Here is a 16624-nt window from a genome sequence, read left to right as displayed (position 1 = left end):
CTTTCTTTCATTATGTGTGAATAATTTTGACACTCATTAAATAACAATATAGAATTGAATACTAAGGTCAAATTAATTGCTTATATTGGCAGTTAGAATTTCATTTAAGTCTGTAGTTCACAATCATAGATAACTTTGGCTTTTGCTATGGCCTCTGCATTGAAAGACAAGTTTTGTGTCTTCTTGTCCATTGCTTGCGCTGTTGAGTGTATTTCACCAATTAAGACGAGACCAATATACTTCCTCTCATTCTCCTATCTGTTTTATTACCCAATGGATGCATGCGAGTGTCCAGGATGATTTTAGCAGGAGGCAAAGTAACCAGGAAAGACTTTTCTCTGCGGTTTCTTATGTATTCCTTAACTTCATGTTTTTGCTATCTAGAGAGAGCTCTGTTCTGGCTATTTTTTAACTTATGCAATTATAACAGCTGTTTTTAATGGCACTTCAGAGGAACAAATAAGACACTTTGGTGGACAGTGATACTCTGAGTAGTTCTTCCATGTGTGCTGTTTCTAGAAGTGTTAATTGAGTTTTGTGAGTGTCAAGCAGTTCAGCAGGATGTGAGGGCATCAGAACAGCACAACAGGCTTGGGCGCTCTTTTTGTTTCCACCAACAGCATTACTGACGCACCACTTGTTCTCAATGATTTGTATGTGTGACTGTAATGTGTGTTGTGAATGAAATGTTGCTGGTGGAAAGGAATCAGACAAACTCAAAGATCTTGAGCACCATTCTTTGGCTACGAGAATTTTAGCATAATTATGTGTACTTGTACAATCTGCACATAACAATATAAATACTACGGTGAAATTGAAGTGTGGGTTATGTTTCAATCTAGAAGTCTGAAATAAAGATCTCAGCAAGAGTGAAAAAAGTATTTGGACAATCTTTTAAAAACCTATCTTAATTTGGCATTTTGGATTGTTTCTTGTAACGCTGGAAATCAAAGGTGTGATTTTGTAAAAAATGCAAGTACAGTTTTGCCTATGGACTTCAGTAGACATCTGTAAAACACCTTAAATATGTTATTTTTGTGACCACTAACAGTTCCAAATACTCTATGTATGAATATGGAGGATATTTAGTTCTTTCTGGTCAGGTTACCATAGCTATTTTCCCGTTTCAGGGGAATTTCACAGAAAAATGAACTTAGTCTTCTAGGTGGCTGACACGAGTTGACCAGGTGAAAATTCAACTGAACCTGAAAAGCAGATAGCGTCTTATGGCTTTAAAAATGACCAGTGAAGGTGTATTATATTGAAATAAATTTGTACAACAACATATACTAGGAAAAATATAGCTGAGGGTGTGGAGAAGGAAAGTGGAAAAGAGAGTTTGTTTGTCTTTTAATAAAAATAAATGTATTTAACAAATATGTGGGTTTGTGTACATAAATACACAAGTGAATATAAATATATATATGAATTTGTAAGAAAAAACAAATTGTATATAGAGAAGAAAGTGTAATATGTTATAACTAGGAGGAACAAAAAATTCAAAGAATTGGGAGAAAGCAAGTATGATAGCCATAAAAACTTCAGAAGATATAATGTTTTAAGATCTTAATTAATGGTACTCAGACTAATAGAGAAGCAAACTTTAGTCATGGTCAGAAAGGATGATATTTGGGCAGAGTATCACTAAACAAGCTTTAAAAGAAGAGTATGTGCTGATCATTTTTGCTCTCTTAACAGGTAAACCAGATAAAAAGCTAGATAAACTACAACACACTCACATATCCATTCAGGAAGCAAAATGTTATCATATAGCTCTTTAAACCACTTGGGTCTATGCTTCATGGTTAATTTAATTAATGTTGAGGATTCTTGTAGATCAATTTGCAATGCTTTATTGTTGTTGGTTGTTGGGGGTTTTGTTTGTTTGTTTGTTTTTTAAATCGTATGACATGTTGTTGAACAAAATCAGTAGATCTCTATCTGCAAATGAATGTTTTGTAACTAGAAAGGGACTACATACACTGGATCAGCTGGAATAATTTACCCAGTTCTGTCATTGACATGGAATGTACAAACTGGTGGAAAACCAGCCCTCTAAACTGGATTTTAAGGTATATTGCCTTTGTTTCTCTGAACCAAACAATAAGGGGGCTGCAGTCCTAAGAAGCTGTCATTTAATGTACATATAGCTCTGCGATGGCAAAGCGATCTCAATCTTGTAAACATTTGATAAACCCATTTGGGTTTATCAAGTTACCTTTTAGAATCCTTATGTCTAGGTTAACGTGTGCCAGTGGTCAGGCAATGTTTCCCTCCAAAAAGCTTGCTTTCTGTCTCTCTGATAATGAATGTTTCTGTTGCCTAATCTGAATTGGATTGGGCTCTGGCTGAAGTTCCTGATGGAAAAAACTATTGTGATCTCATCAGTGAGATACTGAAGTGCTTATAACCATCTTGGGAATGGTCAAAGCTGGAAGAAAGGAAGAAATTATTTCTCCACGATAGCGCTGCAGATAAAGATTCCAGGATCAGGGTGTGTAGTGGGAATGATAAATGGATGCAGAATAGTACTTTACAGTGTCACTTTTGGAGTAAAACAGTAAAACATATTCTGGTCTTCTCTCTGTTCTCGCAGGCACATGATACTGCAGAGCTTCAGAATCAGAAGTAAAATCAGCTGGACAGTTGCCTCCTGCCTTCCTAAATAGGTAAACATATTAGAAACAGGGGCCTACCTCCCTCATTCCTGTAAGTAGCTATAAACATCCCCTCCACCCCCCAAATTAGCATCTGTCATTTAGTTGTTTTGCAATGCTGAGCATAGGGGCCTTGTAAAGAAAACAAGAATTTAATTTGTTTTCTGGTTGACAACAATTAAGTGTAGCCAACCAAAGAAACCAACTAAAATTATTAACAAGCTAACAGCATGCCTATTGTCTGTGGCAACATAGAGCTGATGGGTGATGCAGTGTTACTCATTAAATGAATCTTTATCTGTGCTTCCTAAAGCTTGGATGCTAAAAAAGTTCCTAAACCCATTCATATCATTGCCATGTTAAACTGCTGTAGCAGTTGATCTGTCACTGCAGCTCTGTTTTGGGCTTAGTTCTTTGCTTTTGTATTTCTTAACAGTTCATTCTATAATAACATGGTGCAACCCATTGTGAGACTTAAATGGAAGATCCCCATAGTAATAACCTTGATAAGGATAGTAAACTGAACAATACATTTGCTAAATAAGTGGTGTTCAGCTGATTATCAGCTGCTGTAGATTGCCATTTACTTGCTGACTTCTCTGCCCTTTTTCTAGGGAGAAAGTGGGTTTAGTGGTGTGGATGCCTGCCTCATTTGCTTCACCAAAATGAGATAGGGCATGCAGGAGAGAAGGGACATTTCTGCAAGTAGAACCTACCATGGTGAGTTGGATTTTGTCCCTGCTTCTGCTACAGGATTTCTCAGTGATGCTAAATACATTGCTTAAACCAAACTTTTCACACAGATGTTTCTCCTTCCCTGGAAGTATGTTACACCTAACACTTCCTTGGCAGCAGTGCTGGATTGAGAAGTTCTTCCCTACTGCTTTTTTCTTCCTTGCCACATTAGGTCAACAGAACTGCTTGAGGGGACCCTCAATAAGTTAAATCAGCAAACTAAATGGAGCTGAAAATAATTACTTTCTACCATGTACATGAGAGAAATATGAGAAACTGTGGTCTGTATTCTTGATTTGACACCACAGGGTCTGTCTTGAACATTATGCTGAAAATTAAGTACATGGGAACTAGATTTTTAATTTTGAGTTGCTAAATACCTTCTAAATAATTGTAATAAAGTGCAGGAACTCAAAATTAATAATGCTTTTTAAACTAATCTGTCTTCCTTGGTTGTTTTTTTTTTTTTAATAGTATAGTAATTGCACACCTTACAGGCACATTCTTAACTAAGCTCATTAATGTTTTGAGAGACATGTACGTATTGAACAAATGAGCACAGAAGGAAAGAAAAAAATCCTGAATCTCCTTTCAAGAGGTTCAAAAGGTTACAGCAAGTCAAATTCCTGGCACCACACTTGCATGGCTGTGTTCAGCTGAACATTTGAAAAAACTGCTGATTAAGTGAGCCATGTTGATTCTGCAAAATGTTTAAAAGCAGGGATCTTGAATGAAAATACCAGATTGAGGATATAAAAAAGACTGTATTATAATGCTTACGTGCAAGAGAACTGAATGAAAATTCTGTGTTCTTGCATTTACTATATTTGACCTACAGGGAGTTATGGCCAGGATATTCTTCTAGCATCTTTGGCTGTGCATACCATTGGGGTAATCATGGCCTGGAGGCCATGCAGTGTTAAAATTTTAGATCTGTCTACTTTTTTTGCTAGAATGCACAATGTGTTATAATATCCTCATATAGATATAGAAGACTTCTGCGCATATTTTTGAACTTCAGAAGCTCTAATTTTTTTTTTGTGATGTTGTTATATTTGACATGCATGAAGTGTTCTATAACGTTTTCATAAAGAGCAGCTGTCATGATTTATTCCCATCTGTCTTCCCCATAAATTGGGTGCGATTACTAATAAATTCCAAGAGAGGGCGCCCGAGATACAGACTTGACAACAATGCCACCTACAAGTACCAGCTTAACCTCATGACCAGTGATGTAATCGTATCATAAATCGACATTACCCAGTACAGCAAAGTGATAGTCCGGAGCCCTCTCCCCGAGGTGATAAACATCACCGTAGGGAATACATAATGCGTATAAGAACTTACATAACACTACTATGTGAACCAACAAATGAACCAACATTGTGACCAGTGACTATTTAACTAATATAAGAATGCGTATAACAAATTTGTTTTAACATGCTCTGGTCAGATCTGTTGTTATCTCAACCCTTTAGGCCCCTTGTTGGGTGCCAGAAAGGACTGTTGTGGTTTCAGCCCAGCTGGTAGCTAAGCACAACATGGCTGCTCACTCACTCCTCCCCCTACCCTGGCGGAACGGGGAGGAGAATTGGAAGAAAAAGGTAAAACCTCATGCGTTGAGATAACGACAGCTTAACAGGACAGCACAAGGAGAGAAGAAGTAGTAATAATACTAATAAAAGAATGCATAAAATGAGTGATGCATAATGCAATTGCTCACCACCCTGAACCCAGTGCTCTGTCTGTTCCTGAGCCATAACCCTTCCCCAGCCAGCTCCCCCAGATATATACTGAGCATGATGTCATATGGTGTCGAATATCCCCTTGGCTAGTTCCAGTCAGCTGTCCTGGCTGTGCCCCCTCCCAGCTTCTTGTGAAAATTAACTCTATCCCAGCTGAACTCAGGACAGTAGTGGTAATGCTATTGTGAGTTTCCCTACCCCCTACATGTTGGAGGCTGGGGTCTTGCTTTTTTTCACTGCTATGAATCCTAATAATTTTTTGATCATAAAATGAAAGTTCAATGCTTAAGGATGTCAGGATAACAAAATACCTAGTAGAGATCAATTTTCCATTACTGCAAATGTATGTTTCCTGTCATTGTTCACTGGGATTGTGAGGGAGTCCTAACAGAACTTCTAACAGTCTATAGCACTGCAGCATGGGAAATGTATCTACCTTGGTGTCTTTATTTAATGGATTTAATTTGTTTCTAATTTTGAAGCTTAACCTTGGGTTTGAAATTCACTGTAAACAACTTTTTCAACAGCAATGGGGACTAATGAAGCCTACAGTTTGCTATAGGTGCATTGCCTTTGTCCCCACTCCTCATGACAATAATTGTCTCTCATGGCTTCCCTTCTTTGTTGCCTTCATTTCTTCAGGTTTTCCTAGACTCCCATTTCTATATTATCCCAATTCTCACACATGTCTTCTCAGTGCCTTGTAAGGATGCACCAGGTCAAGCTTCTGGGCAGAGGCTTCCCACATATTGCACATGGAGATAGGCGTGAGCACTTGTGCATCTACAAATATGACAGTTTTGAGTTAATTCAGAATTAATTTAAACAAAAGCAAACACAATATCTTCTATTGTTGTAAATTCTAAGAATGATTCTGGGAACTGTAAGGGAAATTCTTTTTAACCTTTCTCAGTGTGAAATTTGATAACTTTAGTGTGACCAACTTCATGAAACATGTCAACTTTATAGTAGTCTATAGCACCTTATAAGATGATACTGTACTTAGGACCTACTAACTGTATTGGATCCATTGCAAACCCAAACCTATCCAGTATTTGTGAGCTCTATCAACTTCCAAAAGGTGTTCATATAAACGATGATTTGACTATATTTTTAACCATGTATTATTCCTTGAGCTGGAGCAATGAGGAAAGCCTTATTTAATATTAAGTGCACTCAAGCATGCTTCCTGCTCTAGTGCAAGCACCTAAATCAGATGAAAATTAAGAAATACATGAGGTGATTTAGAACCAGGTGGAATTGGGCCTGGAGTGTAAGAAGGAGAAACAATTTTTAAGTGCATCTAAATGTTTTTATTTATAAACTGGTTAGTTGTGATGAGGATCTAGAAAGCTGCTGGGAATATTATGGGAATGGGATGCTGTTCTGAAAATAAGGAAACACATTATTGAGCAGAAAAGGCGGATTGCCAAATCTATGGAAAGGTGTGCAGTTCAGTTTTTGCTAAAATGTACAGTGTGGTAGGAGGCAAGCATTATGAAACCGCTCAGAGGAATAATGCTTATTACCCTGGTATCTCTGATGACTGGCTGGTCATAAGGCTGGTCTGCAGAGCCTCCTTCAAGAGTTGCATGGATTTGTGATGGTCTGTCTGACTGATCAAGGTGTGTTAATGCCTTCAGAATGGCTTTAATAAGTGCTATGCAGATTTTTGCATAAATACTTTATTTGTGTTGGTAGATATAGATTGTTAATAGAAAGTGCAAGTATGAGGAGAGGAGGTTTTTAGCGCACTCCAGTGTCAGGAATAGAATTTGGAAGATCAGACAGAACATAAAGCTCTTTCTTACTAGGCCTTTTAGCTTTAAAGTAGATGTACTTAAGTTTCTTGTAGGTGTCTTGATTCATGCTATACCTTATTGAGCGTTTTTTAGTAACTATTTATTCTACATCAGTCAGTATTGAAACTTGAGACCTATAGATGTCAGAGAATTCAGCAGTGTTTCTCATGGTTAAATTCATAGCATCTGTTTTCCAGTTTGCTTTACAGAAGGGCCTTTTCATTATTGGATAATAGAGAGATACAAACCCTAGCCACTTGCAGTGATTAAAAAAAATAAAAATCTTTCTGTTGAATTATTTCTATGTCTATTTTTTTATTATTCAGAATTACATGAGCTTGTATCATGATGTAAGTTGAACATGAGGAATGGATGAATGGGGGAGGCAGAGCTCAAAAATATCAAGACAGCTCTTCTAGCAAAACTTAGGGAATGTGATGGCAAGTTCATGGTATTTCGATTAGAAAGGAATTGAAAAAAAAAAATGTGAAATTCAAACAGAAGAAACCTCTAAGGTAGCTAACTCTTTAATTAATCTTCTCATACCTCAGAAGAATTATTTTTAATACTTTTAATATTTCCCAATCTGTTCTAAATATAAGAAATTTGTGTAGCAAAGATGGTGAATAGTCATCATTGATCATAGAGTTTAGGGCAGACTATTGGGTGGCAATCTTGCAGGTGCTGGTATTAGCTGCCTTTGAGATGGTGTATTTTTCTACTAAACTTTTCTGTTTAAATTGGAGATCGTGCTTTTAAAGCCTGAGCCATAACCTTGTTCTGCTGCTGGCATTACAGTCTTCATTGGAGCAATTGTCAGCAGAGTTCTGAGCTTTCATAAACGTCGCACTGACAAGCCTTAAAACAGACTTTGAAAATAAGATGATTGGAAAAATGTCATTAACTTGCAGGTAGTGTGAAACTTTAAAAAAATCAGGAAGAAATAATGGAAAACATGGATTTTATTTGGATTAAAAAAAAAATGAGTCTCTCAATTCCAGACATTAAAAAATAAAGCCTGCACAGTTCTTCACTAATGTATTTATTAAGTTATGCTATTGCAATTTCAAGGGAAACTCTTGTGGAATTCACTGAACAATGAGTAAAGGTATTATAATACAACATTGTATTTCTTTTTGATTTGCTTACATTTTGTCATCGTAACCGTCATCAAACGTCAGGGAGGAACAGCATGAATTTGAATCAATATTTTAATTGGGTTAAACATTTTTAAACAAAGGATGGGGATTCTTCAGTATTTCATTATTTTGAAATATTTTAAATACCTCAATTTTGAAATTAGTTCAGCAATATGTCTGGGGTAAAGGAAAAATATTTAGGTAATCAAATAACAAACTACAGTACTGCAGGTATGCTTCTCTTTTGTAGAACAGTGTGCTGGAAGGACATGTATTTTCTTTTTGTCTCCTTTATAAGTCCTTTTGTAACTCATTTGAAATGAGAGAAACATTGATTTGTTCAAATTCATTGCAAAGCAATGATAAATACATTTGTGATTAAACAAAGAAAAGCTTGGGGCGGGGCTCTCTTTTAATGGCAGAAGAGCAACGGCACAAAAGAACATTGTCTTATAATATGGAGTTCTGAAATAAGAGCGAGCTGGGCGCTAGCAAGAAAATGCACATATTACAAAAAAAAGGAGTATTTGTGAGCTGACCTGTTTATCCAAGAACAACAGCCAATGTAAATGCTTGAAGTGGTCTCAACTGTGAAGTGTCTCTCAAGGAGATGAAAAAGGTACCCTTGACCAATACTGCTTTCATTTTTCTGTCCTAAGTGTAACAGCTGAACAGACTGGTTGTGCATTCTGCTGTTGTGCTTTCTTATGCTTTGGCATACATGGTCTTGTTTGTCTGCTATGCTGTTTTATGAAGTCAATAGGCAGTCATTCAGAAAGAGCTGGACAGTTGTGAAGTTTGTTGAACATACTGTATTGATCTGGGGACCTGAAATTATTTTTGTTAGCTCTTCAGTTTTCTTTCCTTGTTGAGTTGTAATTATCCAAACATTATCTGATACAGTTTCAAGAGAAAATAGTTTTTTTCAATACTTTCAGGGTATGAAGTAAGAACATAAACACAGACCTGGGTACCAGTTCCATATTGAAGCGTGTTCTTTCTGTCCACACAGATTCTGAGTAATAAGATTGTCATACAGTCTAGAAAAAGAGAGATGACAAAAATGTTTCCTTACAAGCAAACCTTCATACCAAACACATGTAAACAGACTGGATTGTGTGTAGATGAAGTCAAGCAAAGAACCAAAGTTAGAATGCACAGATCTTTCTTTCCTACTTTCAAGCCTGTGTCCAGATCCTGGTTTTCTGTGTGCCTGGCTACCAAAGGTCTCTTCTTGAATATAGATTCTTTGTCTGTCTCTCCCTTTCAGAAGGGGAGTTGATGTACCAAACTATCTTAAGGCTCCTGAACTATTGCTGAGCTCATAAGTTCTCTCTATAGTTGATGCACAGATTTTTTCAGAACTCCATCCTCCTCTGTGGGAACTGGTTTTTATTTAAGCTGTTGAGGATTAAGAATGGTGTTTGTAAAACCTTTGGGATTCTTGCTGAGAATTTACAAGTGTCCAGTCTGATGATGGAGAAAAAGCTGTATCCAAGTGTTGCATATAGAATGTTTACTCTGGAACCATTGTCACTTCAAAAGTCCTTGTGAGTTTGGACACTGCACTCGACATCCACAAGTCCCTGTTTTTGTACTTGGGTGTCAGACTAATTTTATTTATCCTTGCCAGTTCACCAGCACTGAACAGATTGCATTGCGCTCTTCTACTGGGGCAAAGTCAATCTACATTAATGGCTTCTTTAATCTTTTAAAAGTGATTATTTTATTTGGGGCAGTGACTCCAGCCAATTCCAGTCTCTTGCTAGTGATAGTCGTCAAATAGAGATAAGCAGTGCCTGCATAAAACAAGTTAGGCTCTAATCCTTCCACATTTTGTGCCTAATTGAACTGAAAAAAATTCTAAAATTCGTTCTCAGGAGTCATAACATTGCATGGCTCATGTTGTTTACCTTCTTCAACCTTGATTTCAGGTAATACCAGTTAGCACTCTATATGCTATTAGCTGTTATGTATCTAATCTAAATCAAATCTATCTGATGTCTCTCATCTATGTATCTGAAGTATAATTCTACAGTATACTTCTGTTAGATTTTGCTTTTCAAGGACTAGAAGAGTAGGAAATTAGAGTAGACCAGGGAACCTGCAGATCTGAAGAAAAAGGAGGAAATGAAATGATGTATTATTCCACCTTACATTGCTAATGTAAAAATCTTTTGATGGCAAAATTCACTTCTAAGCATTTAGTCATTTGTTGGAAAAATAGATCCTTCTTGGATACTCCTTTTGCCAACTTCACAGAACTTTCTTATCTGTGTGTTCCCTGATGCACAACTTGGAAAAGAAAACCCTGGCTTAGATGGCTAAAGCTTAGTCACAGATGCTGTTGTGTTGCTGTCTTGAAGCTGTAGCTTGTACTGTGCAAGCCCTTCAGTTCCTACTAAGCTCAATGTCTACTCTGACAAGGGGTTTTTCTGGCTTGTAAATAAGCCCAGGTGTGTTTCACCCTCCCTCCCAATGCCTGCTCTGGGCTCATCCTCTGCAAAGAAATCTGATAACTTCTAGTTTGTTTTCCACATCTGCATCAGGTGTCTGCTGTTTTCGACAGGGCTAGCGATGGTATCACACAAAGCATAACAAACTACCACTTAAAAGTTTTTAGGAAACTGCCTTCTTTGGGCTGTAAGCAATATCCCAGAACTTTCTGGTGACGAGGAGGTGGTTATCAATAGAAAACAAATCTCAACTTTAATTTTCCAATGCAGTTCATATAACTTGTAGTCAGAGTGATAAGACAGAAATGTTACTCCATTTTATTTAAGTTTCATCTTGGCTGTTGCTGTGGTAGTGTTTTTACAGATGTTGACTTATTATAGAGCAGTGACATTTGGTTTGGCAAATAACTGGGACACATTACCTGTCACTACAGGCAGCTTACTCTTGAATTTGTCATTTGGCAGCTACTGATAATTGTAGGCTAATTTAAGACTAGGTACCATTTGATTGTAGTCTATCTGAATTTCAATATTGAATTTGTCTTAGGAATCCTCATTAAGATACAATTAATAAAGACTAACTGCTGTATCAGGATACTCGGGCTGCTCTGCCTAACGTGGGTGGAAGTAGAAGCATGTTTTAATTACAGGCAATGCTCTGTCATTTTGAGATTTATTTGCTATTTGGATTGGCTATTTTAGTAACTGTCTTTTATGAGGCAGTTTTGTTTCATAACAACAATATTATTGTATGAGGTACATATTGTCAGTGAGTGCAAACATGTAGCCTTGCTTTTTCAAATGTAGAAAACGTAAACATTCTAGTTCATGCTCTTTACCTCTGGTATATGCCTTTACAGGTTTCATTACTTATTTTATCAGTGTGAACTGCACTAATTTACTTAGTCCTCATGAAATCAAAATACTTTTGCTAATTACCACGAGTAGGGTAAAATAATTCTAAGCCCTATTCCATAGTGAGAAATTCGTTTCATCCTCTTTTGTACAAACTGTATGAATCATGTCACCTCTGAAAGAAGCTGTGCCTGCAAGGCAGTAACTTCACACAGCTTTTCAGGCCAGTGTATCCAAACAAAAATTCATGTCTTAGTCAATTCTGTCTAAGGTAGGTTCTCTTGGAATTCCAGGAAATCTGTTTGTCTTGAAAATTCCTTTTTCACAGTAAAGCTGTGTTTTTCCAAGGTAGGTAGTCCTAGACCTGGATGAAAAGAAATAAATGTATACTTAAAAAAAAAAAGTGTTCTCACTGGATAGTCCAATCATCAGGATGTATTTTTAAGAAAAAAATACTGACTGGTTCAGTTTAGAGCAAGAGTCTGTCATTCTAAAGAAATCAGTCTTAATCTAAAAAGGCCTTAATATATTGTAACATGAAAATAATCAATATAGAGAAGTAGAAGGGTACTGTTTGAACACTTCATACAGTATAAAGACTTATAGTATTTAAACACTCTTTTTGTAGCTATTTAGCATGAAGTCCATGAGAATTTCTATTCCATTGTTTTTACTGTTAATATTATGATGTGCATATTGATGTAGCATCTATGGACTAAGCTAGCAGACCGTGGCTATGTGGTGAAAATATGATCTTTGTCTCTCTCAAAGTATTACTATTTTAGATAAAGTGATTAGAAACTCCCAGTTTCTAATGTATTAAACCTTTAAAATCAGGACAGTTCAAAATAAATGTCATCTGTTCTAGATGCTGCATGGGCTCTGTGATAAATTTTTAGGATTGCAGAACCAAACTGTAGCCCAACCTAAGTTCATTCAGATTCACATACTTATAAGTAAATTAGCATAGTTTTGAATTACTTGAATTCCCTCCGGTGAAGACAAAAAGAATTTCAGTAAAATTAGACAAAAACTATTTATATGTGATCTCTCAGTTTTATTAATGTGTATATGGGCAGAGAACATATAGATGGAGAAGTTGGTACTGTTTGTATGGCTAAAAGAAGGAGGAGCCAGTTGATAGATTGATAGAGAAGACTGGGAGTAACTCCTTTCTAAGCAAATAATCTCCTTTCACATTTCTTCTTGAACTACCTCCATATATTTCAAGCATGAAAGGCTGATGCTGTTGCCTTCACACAGATGTTAAAAGTCTTTGGAAACTTTATCTAGAGAGCAAAAAATCCTTTTGAGTAACTAAAGTAAGTTTCAGTGTAAATTAGACCTGTAAGATTCTAAAAAATCTCCTCATGGATCAGTTAATTCTTTACAGAGGACTAGAGGATCTTTAACGCTCTTATGAGCTGAAATGACATTTGGCAAATAGTAGGTTTCAAGACTGAAGAGGGTCAAATGCATACTGTGGTTAAGTTCCAGACACTTACTTCCTGGTCACATTTTGCTAAATTTGGAACTGAGTCAAAATCTTTTGCAAAATGTATACTGCATGTAGTTACTTACATTCCATGTATTGTTTCACTGGAGGCTATGGGATTTGGCTGTTTCATTTGTGTTCTTAAGTTATTTATTGTTGCTGTATCATGAAAATGAATTGTGCACTGGTGGTGTAATAAACTAAAATGTCTTGTCTTATTAAATAGGCAGGGACGAAAAGGTTATCTTATTAAAATATCTTGCTTGAAAAGTTGTGTGATTGGATACATTTTTATGGTGAGGTATTTTATTTTGTGAGAGTGATCTTTCCCTTTATGCAGAAATTAAGAAAGATTTGCACTCTTTTCACTGATTGTTGTTAATAGAGATTTTAATACATACAAAGGAATCATTTCAATATATTTTTTTTTCAGTGATTCTGAAAGCATATGCTGAATTTTGCTTGATGCTATGATGGAATGAGACAATTTGTTAAACACATTTCTGATTCTTGTGATGATTAAAGCAACACTAACAGGGGATGTCACCCAGGAAGAAGCCAGTTGTTTTTCATTTTATCTCTTACTTGGTGAAGCCATCCCCCTGATTATCAAGAACAGCTTTTGTAGTAGGAAATGACAGGACCCTAAAAGTACTAAGGGATGCTTGTGTGTTCTTGAATGCTATCTGACTAACCTACAATACTTGTGAAACAGGGATACTCTGTAAGTTGCTGAGGTTGGAACCACTCATGAGAGCAGTAAAAATAGCAAAGCTGATGACTGACCAGTTGCTTTATCTGTTGTATCAGATCTTTTGCAGTATAGGAAGGACAAGCACTGGGGGAATTCCCAGTGTGTGTCTAAAAATAATAGAAAAATATGTCTTGGGCATTAGAAAGAAATAAGAAAAGGGCATAACACATTCTAGTATTTATGCAGATGACTTTTATTTGAAAGCTGGAGCTAAGCAGAGCTGTATGCAAAATAGCTTTCTTCCTGAAAGTTCAGCTTCTAAAAGCCCACCAATTAAAAAAAGGGATTATAACTGATTAAATTGGTTTGGTAAACAGTGTTACAGTGAAAACTGAGATGCCCTGTGCCTGTTAATTTCCAGGCCATGTTTCTGGAGCAGTGAAAGAAAATCTTCAATTTCTCTTGCAGTTGCTAATAAGTAGGTATAATAGTCAGCTTCTTCAAAGAAAGTAAAGTGATAAAATTATTTCTGCTGCACAGGAAAAAAAAAAAAAAAAGATATTTCCCTGTCCTGCCAGTATAAGGAAACACTAATGTATGTATATTTAGTATTTAACTGTTGGTACAAATATTTAAATACTACACTACCATTTATTGTAATGTTTGAATTCATCCAACATGTTGAAAAATTTATTGCAATTTTTAAGCAATATATATAACAGAGTATTTATATGATGTGACTTCAACCAGCTTCCTGGAATTAAGAACCTAGTCTCCCAAAATGGTTAATGGAGACTCCAAAGTGCAACTAGAGTACCATAGTGGAGCCTGTCTACATCTGTTAACTGTGCAGGGAGAACTTCAGATCTCCATGTGCAGATTGACTTGTTTGGCTACAGACTAGGGGTTCTGAAATTCTTGCGCTGTGGTTTTTCCACCTCTTGGTAAGAAGAAAGGCTGATTAAATGGGTAAACCTTTAACTCTGCCATTAGGATCTACAAATTAGGGTTATCCTGAGCTGGAAATGAAGTTCTAAAATCCGACATCACTGGATGATGTCGGAGAGCAAGAGCAAACTCACAGGCGTGCAAGTCTTGAACTGATGTCAAGTGTCATGAAAAGGGGAATGCATTTTTAGCCTGCTTTTGTAACAGTCTTTCTAATGAGACTTATTCCCATCCATGCATCATTCTTCCCAGTTCCCCTGAAACCATTGTACAATTTGAAAAATAGTTAGAATTGTCAAAGTTAATAAAATTCTTACAAAATTTGTCAAAGTCTGTGGCTGGTGGAGAAGAAATACTGAAACTAGAACTGTACTGTTTTCTACACTGTTTGACAGCAGTTGGGGCACAGTTTAGTGCATACCTGGTTCTGGACTAACTCTGGGATGTGCTGGTGGCTGCAGAAGTTTATGGTATTAAAGGTCAGAATTCTAAAGAAAACAAGGTTTCCTTCTTTCTGCTGCTCACAGAACAATTTCCTGTAAACCTGATAGGATTTTCCAAATAAGTTTTCGACATGTGGAATTGATTTATTGATTCTGTGAATTCAGAGATGTTAACTGTGCCTCAAAGCATGCTGGTATTTGTGTGTTGTTACTAACTAAAGGTAGATAGGTGGGTCCAGACAAAACTGAAGAGATCACCACCTGCAGCATTGAGACAGCTGTCTCCTGTTTCTGAAAAATGTTGGAGCAATTTGTAAATCTAGAAGGTCACAGGGCTGTATGTTGCTTATGCTTATGCTGTTAGTGCAGCTTCCTGTGTGCTCTTATATTTCACTTTATTCCTAGCTTTCACAATCAAAATGCTGTTTTTCTTTTTTTTAAGGCCTAGGGTTCTTGTGCAAGAATACTGGATAGTTTTTCTTCACTGAAGCAGTGCAGCAAATTGCAAATTATGTATAAAACTGAAGTATTTCTCTTCACTATTTCTCTTCAGAGTACATAGTAATTGTTGTGCTGTTTGATCTTACAGTAAGCTTAGTCATGTCCACGAGAAAGTTGCCAAGCCTAGAAGTAAGAGCAAAAGTGCTATAAAAACTAAACCACAAATTTCATCTGTACGCTTCCACATACAGTGAGCAAGGTAGCTGAAAAATATTTCAGTATTTTTTCAGACTCTTTAAAATATAGATGCAGGAGAAGAAAAATGACTGCAGTTCCTCTCTGCTCTTCCTTACCCCCTGTTAGCACTCTTTAGAGCAATACATACTCTGCATTTTTCCTGCATTCAACCAAGGCAAGGTGCGTCTATTGACCTATCTGCAATCCTTTCATTACAAACATTACTTCATTACTTCTTTTCCATGTTAGGAAGGCAAAGTGATATAATTCTAGCAGTTGAGGTCTTTTCCTCAGCCAGGTTTCTCCAGTAAGAAACTTCATACACTTCAGCTATGCTAGTCCTTAACTTTTTGTCTCCATGTGGAAAAGGCCCTCGCTGAAGTATTTGCTTCCACAGATGCATGTGTCTTCATCTCGGTAGTGTTTAATGGATAGATTAAGTCATGGAAAGAACAGAGAACAATATGAGGAAATCTGTTGCTTAGTAAATTCTTGTAGTGGCTTTGAGAAGGACTGATAGGACAGGAAGACTTTCAAGGTCAACTTTCAGTGGTGACACTGGCTAGGGTGACATTCTCTAAAGTGTCTGACTTCCAAGAGGTAAAATATTATGGGAAAGTTTACTGCTTATCTGTAAGTAGCAATGACAATTATGATATAAATTCTCTGAATGTCTCTCTGTTTGAGGGCATGCTGCTTAGAGGTTTTAATTCTATCATTTGAATTATAGAGAAAATACAGAGCCAGATTTTCAACCTCCTGCTGGAGGTTGTTTACATAATTTTGGGCCTTTCAGCTATGGCTTTACTTTAGGAGACTGACAGCCTAATTTAATCAAGCAGATGTGGATTTGTATATGTGGACTAGATATTCAGTCACATAAGCTGTGTTTAAAAAAAAAAAAAAAATCACAGGTCATATTCAGGACTGTTTGTAGTTGCCCGAGAAGTTCTTTGCATTCTTTGCAACTAAACCCC

At 36.6% G+C, this 16624-nt stretch overlaps 1 protein-coding gene across 8 annotated transcripts in view; it reads left to right on the top strand.

Moving 5' to 3' along the window:
- Positions 1–16624, top strand: part of OTUD7A (OTU deubiquitinase 7A) — a 154042-nt gene that overhangs the window by 48498 nt on the left and 88920 nt on the right. For 6 of the 8 annotated variants that reach the window (XM_075045461.1, XM_075045460.1, XM_075045457.1 and 3 more), the window contains exons 2-3: positions 2597–2669; positions 3272–3377. The gene's annotated coding sequence lies outside the window, so the exon portion shown is untranslated. Of the gene's footprint in view, positions 1–2596; positions 2710–3271; positions 3378–16624 lie in introns of all 8 variants that reach the window. The other 2 variants (XM_075045458.1, XM_075045459.1) reach the window with 2 other exon arrangements.

This window comes from Buteo buteo, chromosome 13, assembly GCF_964188355.1.
Source record: "Buteo buteo chromosome 13, bButBut1.hap1.1, whole genome shotgun sequence".
Classification (NCBI taxonomy): Eukaryota; Metazoa; Chordata; class Aves; order Accipitriformes; family Accipitridae; genus Buteo; species Buteo buteo.
This window is presented reverse-complemented; position numbering and strand designations above follow the sequence as displayed.